The sequence below is a fragment of the Thalia democratica genome, chromosome 2, assembly GCF_965202585.1.
Source record: "Thalia democratica chromosome 2, ktThaDemo2.hap1.1, whole genome shotgun sequence".
Taxonomy (NCBI): domain Eukaryota; kingdom Metazoa; phylum Chordata; class Thaliacea; order Salpida; family Salpidae; genus Thalia; species Thalia democratica.
The window spans coordinates 22,821,599-22,831,501 of NC_139166.1; positions in this window are offsets into that span (position 1 = coordinate 22,821,599).

Below are 9,903 nucleotides of genomic sequence, written 5' to 3' on the forward strand. Positions count from 1 at the left end.
AGGTTTAAAAAACTTTTTTTAATACTAAAACTATTAGGTTCATAAACAACTTATTAAAGAAAATGATAAGTAAAACTGCTTACATGACTCGTTAAACTTTTGAATGATTATGATGTCTTATTTTTATAAACCTTACAAAAATATCTTAAAAATATTTTTTAAATTAAAACAAACTTTTTTTAGTCATAAAACTTGTATTACTTATTTCTTAAGTTAATTTAATTTTGTTTTAAATATTGTAAAGATTCCAAAAACTTAAAAGCTATTTTAGTGAAATTTCAAATTTTTGAGAAAACTAGCTTGAAAATTTCAGATCATAGGTTTGTTTCTGATAAATTGGGCTAAATTTCAAGGTTAATAAAAAAAAAATATTCTAAACAAACTGACTTATAGTTTAGTTTTAGTTTTCATACTATAGCCAATGTGGACACTTTTTTATGCCATTAATACATTCAGTTTGATTGGTTTTTAATTGTACTTTTAATTACAGTAACCTCTCGCATCTTTACGATAATTTTTTGTTTTTAATATTGCACAAATTAGATTTATTGTATGTTTTTAATTTAAAATATGTTTTTAAATGCTAATTCAGCTCTCTGTATCTTTAGACTTAGTAAACTTATGTTCCTTGACTAATTGATAAACATTTAGTTATACCTCATTATATCAGAAATTTTGTTAACAATAAGAGATTAAATTAAAATTCTGAAAGCAATATGACTGTTTTAATAATGAAAGTATAATGAAACAAATTTAAAAATAGACACCACACCATTTCTTAATTGTAAACAAATGCTTGATTATAAATTGAATTTGCTAAGTAGAATAGAATATAAATGTTAAGTATCAAATAAGTCACATATAAATAAAGATAAAATCTACTTATCATTAAAATTAGTAAACATTTTTTACAAAAACTACTATTTTATATAAATTTAAATCTTTTTAAAAAAAAAATATATATAGTTTTATTTTTCGTTTTCATAGTTATAAATAAAGTAACAAATTGTTAAAAGTGGGAAAGTCCTCAGTCTGCTTTTAACTAGAAGCAATATCAAAAAACAGCCATTATAGTAAGTATATATGGTACCTCTTGTATCTTTACGATCTCTCCTATCTTCAATGCAGCAAAATAAGCAAGAGGTTACTGTATTTATAAAAAAATCATATTTTGACTGTGTTTTGACAACTTTTCATTAGGTAAACACAAATAAGTAAAGCTTAATGTAAGGAAAAACTTATTAAAAAAAAAAGTTATCTGTTTACTTTTGGTCTAAAAATGCTTATTTTTTATTTATTTTTAAACTATTAAATTCTTTTTTTTAGACTGCAAGAAACATTTCCTAACAACTTTAAAAAAAATAGAGGAGATAGAGTTTTGGTAAAATTTTTAAAAACTTGTAATAAAAAAATTTTTATCTAAAAAATATTTGTAAGAGGAAACTCTTTAATAAACCAACTATCAAAGAAAACATCACCAAATTCAACAGCACCAATGCCACCAAAGTCTTAATTTTTGTGAGACAAGCTCAAGTCTACTTAGTCTCAGTCTGCTAAAAACTTGTGGCCTTAGGATTGAAGTGAAAATAATCAAACCTTTATGCTAAACCAGGGTTTCCCAAACTCATTTACTAAATCGCCCCCTTTTCAGAAGTTTAAAAAAAATTGCCCTCCATGATTTTATAAAATATTTTTTTCTTCTTGAGTACGTCTTTTGAGCCAAAAAAGTTGTATTCGAAATGTAATTTAGTCTAAAACTTCTTATGCAAGCACTTTTGGGCTGTGTTCAAAGTAATTTAAAGGGCTGCAAAAAATAATTTACAGTTATTTTCTTATAAGCCCTGTAAAATGTATTAAAATACTCAAATATTAAAAAGTCTTTTGTAATCTGTAATCAATTCTGTTTAAATGTGAATTGTTTTGAAGCTAATGAAACCTTTAAGTTAGTTGTGGACAAATTTTGTAGTCAGCAAGTCATTTTTACTTAATATATATTTTCTAGTTTCGACTTGTTAAAAAAATGTACTTGCAGGCTGCATAATTAAAAAAAGTAACATATAAGAAAAAAAAAATTTGAACTAAATTGTAACAAATTGATTTACTGTTATTGTGATCTAGGAAGTACTATTGTGAACTGAACACCAAAATGAAAGCGTATTTCAAAGTATTAAGTATCAAAAAGCTTATTTTAATTTTTTTGAAAAGTAGTTTTTAAGTTATTTAGCGGGTCGAAATTTGAACGGATCTGGACCGTACGTTACCTATCTAAATTCTTAACTGAAACCTGACATTATAATAATCTCTTTTATAATGAATTTCGGACATTTAGAAGTGAATGCTAAGCAAATCATTTAAGTTGCACAATATACTCAAATTATTTAATGAATAGGCATATTCTAAAAATACTTTACCATAGATAAAAAAACTACAAAAAAATGAACAGCTTATTTTACACATAATGAAATAAATATTAAAACATCATTGCTAATCTAGTTTTAAGAAGTTTGACCAACTGGTTGATTATCTCATACAAAAAGTGGGTTTATCAATAGCTTTTTTGATGCGGAACAATTATTAATTTCAATGCTAAAAGAAATTATAAGCAAGTTAGTTGTAAAGTTTAAAATTAATTTTTCATTTTTTTTAAACTATATATTTCGTAGTAGAATACCATGAAACAGTAATTGACTTGGAATAACCTTTAAAAAACTAAACCTTAATCCTAACAATATTTTTTTTTCTTATTTAAATTGAAAAAAATTAAAGGTTTTACAGTTAATTTTGTGAACAGAAAGTAATCAATAAAAAAAAAATATTAGATTAAAATTGTGTTTTGTAACTGTAGCAGTCTTTTCGATGGCTTATTTGATTCTGTTCAAAAATGAATTTGTTTTCTAGCTATCAGCCTATAATAATTTAACAGAGGAAAATAGTGCAAAATTAAAATCTAGGGTTGAAATATTAAAATAAACAACATATTTAAATTTTGAAACAATTTTGAATTCAGATAAAACAAAAAACAGTTGTACTAATAGTTTGAAATTCCTTAATGTATAAATTTTTTACAATAATAAATCAAGTTAGAAAATAAAACTGACCTTAAGAATCTTTTTAGTGAAATATTTAATATAATTTAAAATAGAGACCTCAAATCTATACTCTTTTAAAGTCAAAAAATCTTTTTTGAAATAAAAACTTTAATGGTTTATAAGATTTTTTTACTTATAGAGATTAAACAAGTTATAACAAAAACCTGTCAAATAAATGACTTTTAAACAAATATTGTATTCACTATGCTATAAAAACTTTTAGTGTAATGTAAAACGACAAATATAAACTACAAAATTAACCAAGTCGAAACATAACTATTAATATACTTTAAACACAAACCATTCAATAAATACAGTAGACTTCTGCTTGAATTTGCACTTTGAACAAAATCAAAAAGTGCAAACTCAAAAATGCATTATCATTTTTTTTTACAAAATGGCAAATTTCAATATGTTATAATGCAATAATGTTATGAATAAACGTAAAATCATTGCAACGTAAAATAATTATTTATTAAAAAAGATTGATTTGTATAAGCTATTAAGTATAACAAAATTTTTGTTTTATTAATACTTAGTTAGTTACATACTTTGTTAAAGTTAAGTTTAAGAAATTATAAGTTTGCACTTTTTTTCGGTAAACAGTGCAAACTCAAGAGGAAGTTTACTGTAATTGATATTCATTAGGTATTAAGCATACCTGATGTAAAATAAATAACTTAATAAAATTGTTATTATAAAAAAAACTACTTAAGTACAATACAAACCAGCTTGAATAACAAATCTTTTAAAAAATCAACAAAAATTGAAGACCTTACAGAAATTAATATCTGCAACTGAAGTCTAATAAAATGTGAAGGATGAGCTTCATGACTGCTTGCAAGTATTTCTATAAATGGTTTTAAATCAGTCAAATAAAGCCTCAAGTCACCTCCTTTACAAGTATCTAGATTATATTTTTTGCTCAAGATTTGATAACTGAACTAAAAGCTTTCTCAACAACATAACTAGAAGGAAAAGCTATAAACAACCATCTAACTTCCTCCTAAATGATTGGATACTTTTGCCTTAGCTTTGTTAAGTCCAAAAGCTTTCATATCATTCTTTGGATAAATTTACTTAAAGTTCAAGGTCAGTTTGTAAGTCTGAGAAAGTTTCCAGTAAGTCAACGTTTACTTTAAAAAGATCTGCTTTGAAGGGATCCATAACTCACTCGGGACGTTTAATTGAAAAACGTTAGTAAACCGTTTATAAATATCACATTTAAGCTTTTCCAGAAGAGATGAAAATACTTCTTTTTCACCTGCACTTATTTGAAGTATTTAGTTTCCTAAACTTGCAAACCGTGAAAACTGATAATTTTTGAAATTTTTACATACAGATAAAGTTGGTTTCTAAAACTGTTTATCTTACTTTTGACTTTTACAAGATTTAAGTTTTTACCTTGTAAAATTTTGTTCAGATTGTTGATATTACCATATAAGTCTGACATGTAAGCAATGTCTATTTTTCTTTTAACAATACTTTCTGCCAATACCTTATCCTTTTCAGAAAAAAATAAATGACTGAATTAAAAAAATCCAAAAACTTTCTAAGCAGTTTCCTTTTGATAACCATTTCACTTCTGTATACATTATCAACTTTTCATTGCACAGCTGTTTAAACAGACGACTTTGTAAAGCATGTCTTTTTATTTTGTTGACAGCTTTTATCACAAAATTTAATGAGTCATTTAAACGGACGCTAAATTTTTTTGCAACTAAATGTTGGCAATGTATATTGCAATGAAATAGTAAATATATCAGGGTTTAACTCTTTGGAATATGTGACTTATTCACAAGATTCCCTATCATAGACGGAGCAACATCTGCTTGTTGCAATTCCTGTAAGATGTTTTGAAATATTTTATTTAATTCAAAATATTTTTTAAAATTTTAAAACACATACCTTGCTGTGCTATGCGTTTTCATAAGTTGGTAGAATGCTAGTTCTTTGTATGTTGTATCATCAAATATTTAACGCACGCAAACAAGAAAAAAAAAATTATTTTACGGCAAAGTGGACTTGTCAAACTGCATCAAAAAAATATATTGACATCATTCAAACTAACTTTTGTTCAACACATTCTGAAATTTCATCTATACGTTGTTTCACAGTGTTGTTGCTTAAAGGAATAGAACGTAGAACATTACTGGTGTTTTTATAATAAATGACTTTTTTCAGAACTTTTCTTTAAGACAGGAATAAACGTTTTTTCCCAATCGTGTTAGGCATGCAGTCCTTGTTTAGCAACTATGAGAGACATATGATATGAAGCTAATTGTCCAACTCAATACTTTGTGTAGATTTCTTGAACATGTTTGTTATTTTACACTGTTTCCATTTCTCATCTCGACGTTTTCTGAAAAACTCTACATTCTTGTCTACATGTTCAGAATGAAATCTATACTTGACGTAAACAAAGCCGACTTATTTTATATAGTTTTAACTAAGCTACAAGATGCTTTTCACAGATTTAAAAAAATCAAAATATTTTTTGAGATATAGCCAGTCAAAGTCGGAGGCAACAATAGGTTCCTTATGAGAGGCGCAAACTAAAACGGCCTCCCATAAGGATCCTATTGTTGCCTCCAACTTTGACCGGCTATATCTCAAAAATTATTTTGAATTTTTTTAATCTGTAAAAAGCATCTTGTAGCTTAGTAAAAACTATATAAAATAAGATCATATTTCAATAAAAAAAGTGTTTACCCCCTCCCTATGCCCTTAATCTCATTTAAAATCTAGAAAATAAATCTGTAAAACTTAAAACTATCCCAAGTTTTTTTATATAAAAACAAAACTATCCTGAGTCAGTCCAAAATTGAAAAAAAAGTATTCGGAGTTATCCTGAGCTGTCCTGATTCATCCTGAGATTTTAAAAAATTTCAAAAAACTCTGAGTATGTGGCAACCCTAGATTGTAAATTAAATAAGTACAAAAAAGTCAACTGAAAATTTATATAAATGTAACTTACTGTAGCCTGACTTCAATCTTTATTTTTTAAATTGTTTTAACAACAGTGATCTATTTATAGTATGTACTCATTATATTAATGGTCTTAAAAATGTGGTCTCCAAGTACTTACTAAACTACGTGTATTACTTAATAGTAGCTTACAGTACTATACTTACAAATATTGGTCTTACTTAAAGTAAATTATTCCTAAGTTACAAATAAAACACACTTTGAATTAATGTTTATTATAAAATAGTTATTATCAAAACTCAAAAAAGAAACTGTAGAAGTTAACTAACAAATAATCTATTATAATACAATTCATGGAAAATACTTACAACCTTGACAAAGTATACTTACTTCAATGTAGATTATACTTCATAGACTCAACTTGTTGATGCAAACTTAATTTTATCAACTTAGCAACACATGGCTTGCAGCAAAAAAACTTACTGTATTTGAAAGACAAGCGTCAATAATATATATGGGAATGAAATTTACTCCTTCAAATAAACAATGTTGTTTTGGAAATTGGGAAAGCTGTTTTGAAAAAGCTTATTGCTGTTTTTATTTTATAAAAATTCCATATCCATTCACACGCTTTAAATTTATAAAATTAAATGTTGATTTCATTACATTGTGACAAATAAATAAATTTCAAATTATCAAAGATGTATAATATAATATTGTACCTCTGTAAAAAAAAACTCTATTAACCTAACTCATGAATTGGTATAAGAACTAGGTTTTGTAAAATAAAAACAAAACTACAGGGTTCGTGCACGAAATTTTTTTCATTTAGGGCTGACTGAGACTAATTTAGCCTGACATTTTTTCAAAGTAAGGAAAATCCCCTTTAGAAGTCATTTCAGGTAAAGGGGGTCTTGATTAGTACTATTGTAGTCTCCGACTTCAACCAGCTTTATCCCAAAAATATTTTGAGCTTTGAAAATCTGCAAACATCAACTCATTGCTTAGTTACAACTCAATAAAATAAGACTAAATTGTTAAAAAGATGATTGACCTTTGCAAAAAGACTTTGCATCCAAGATAGGATAAGGTTTTAGAACCATAAAGACTATTTACTCTAGGGATATAATAATTTGTCTCTGAAAATCTTGTTGAATGATTGTGAATTTTATTTACTCTTGTAAAATAAGGCAAACTACTTAGTTAACTGGTAAAGTACCTCTTTTAAATTTGTGTATAAATACTTTTAACTTGTACTTAAACATATTTTTAACATTTAATATTTTCTTTTCTATTTTTATACCATTAACACTTTCATTCCAACATTTAAAATGAATGCACCTTAATGCTTTGTTTATAAGTTTATCAATCTGAGTAATTTTAGTTTTACTTGCCCTACCACAACAAACCATATCTTACATGACTCATCCAAAGTGAGTTAAAAATTTAATACAAGGAATATTGATTTAAAAAGTACCTAGTTTTGTATAAAATACCTATTGTATTTGCTAACTTAGTTTTTACGGTTCCAATATGGTCAGACCAATAGAGGTTGCTATCAATTGTAACACGGAGATACTTATAATTTTCTACCTTTAATATAGATGAATTACCTATTTTTATATCTAAATTTGTGTTTTTCCATGCTTCTGTTTTACATATATTTAAATTAAATTTTTATTTTAAAAAAGTAAAAAAAGAAAACTAAAAAAAGATAAGTTTAAATGCGGTTATAAAAATTTTCTATAAACTTGCTAAAATAAGTGAAACTTGAGTGCTTATAATCACATGCCTGAGTATATTGTTTTATTGTGATATTTGTTTGTGCAATCAAGTATAAACTAGATTAATTATATATTTTGTTTTCCCTGTTGATTTATGTATAAATTAAAGTTTAAATATTTTATGTTATTTATCTTATGTTTATTATATAAAAGAACATTTATATTGAGATGTTCTACTTTTTCTAATATAAGTTTGTTATGAGAGAAATTATTTGTCAAGTTTTTAAATATTGATCAAGATTTGTGTTAATTTTATGCTAGCAATAAATTACATTAGTTTTTCTTTTTTATTTTAGAAGTTTATTGTTTTGTAGTTATTTGTTTTTAAATTATACTGCTTAATGGTATATTGATACTTAAATTTTCAACGGCTAATTGAGGAATCACTTGGTGGCAGTGATATCATAATTGGGTTGTTGCTATTGTTGCTTTGTTCAGAACATCATCAGCACTTACTTGGGGATTAGAGCTTTAGGATTTTTCCACACTATGTAGTTTTTAATGTTGAGATTTTAACCTTGTGAGTGTTTGCCAAACAACGTGTCACCAGGGGTTTTTTCAATAAAGGGTTAGGATTAGTTTTTTTGGTTAGTTAAAAGTTCTACTTTTTTTTTGTTTATAGATAGATTTAGTTTTATCTTTTTAATTAAAAAGTAAATTTTTTTATTTATAAGCAGGGTTGCCACTCTTTGAGCCAAAAAATCTTCCCTGAGTGACCAAAAATTTCCCTGAGTAACCTTAAATTTCCCTGAGTATTTTTCAAATCTTAAAAAAAAAAATTTCTCTTCTAACACAAATTATTAATACCTCATTCTCATTTTTCTTCTTTAATAATAAAAGGAAGGTTGTATGCTTCTGCATTAAATTTATGAAAAACACTGTTTTCAAAAACTCAATCTTAAAAGGTTTAAACCAATTAAAAATTAAAAACTAAATTTTTGCACAACTTTGTGTAAACTTGTTAGTTAACTTTCTACATAAAAGAATTAAGTTTAATTTGTTTGACATTTTAATTGACAAAATTTAATTATACTATAATAATAATTTCACATGAAGAAGTCACTTAAATGCATACATAATAACTTCATTATGACTTGTATGTCTTTCCTAGCAACTGTTCTGAATGCAGTAAATAAAACTTAAAAGCTTAACATTATTGTAAAAAAACCTGCAAAAAGAAATATCTCATATCAAAGTACAACTTAATACCTAACAACTGATACAAAATAATCTAAAATTAAATTTTTTTTATGTCTTTTAGATGTTCATACACAATCTATTTTAAATAACTGAAAACATAATTTTGATTTTAAAACAATTTCACATTACCTAATAAAAAAATCTTAATACTGTTTTTTTAAGTATGCAATTTCTAAATCAATAGTTTTAATTTTATTTTCAAGTTTATTTGCGTTGTCCTTAGCAGCTATTCCTCTTGCTAATAATTGTTTCATTGCTTCTAAATCAGACTGTTTGTTGGCATCTGCAGTATATTTGTCATAGTCTTCATTCAAACATTTGATTTGCTTTGTAAGTTTACTTTTTTGTTCTCCTAACTTGCTCAAAGCATCACCTTTATTTGGAACATTTTTAGCAAAGCGCTGTTGCTCAAGATATGCCAAATATTGGGCCCTAGAAGATTTTACAAATTTTAACAATTCAGAACTTAGTTCAACTGTGCTTGGTTCTAGACTGTTTGCATATAGATGATCTTTGATCATTCTTCGGGACCTTATTGTCATCTCTCCCATATTAGTTGATATTACTTCCTTATTTAAGCTTAAGCCCCGTTCAACACTTGCCTGGCCATTGTGAAGCACAAAACAGCCTCAAAGACTCTTGTTAAATCTTTATATTTGCTTGGGATATCGAGTGTGTCAAAATAAAAGGTGTCTAAACTGTGACTTTTTTCAAGAAAATTTTCAAAAAGTATTTGAGTGTTAGAAGAACTTAACAAATCAATGTATTGATTAATGCTGTCATCACCCTCTTTTGCTTTTAGTATCTTCATGCTGACAAGTTGTTGGACCAACCTTGTAAAGTTTCTGACACAACGGTCTTTACCCATTCCAATTAGACATGCCGGATTTAAATTATTATTA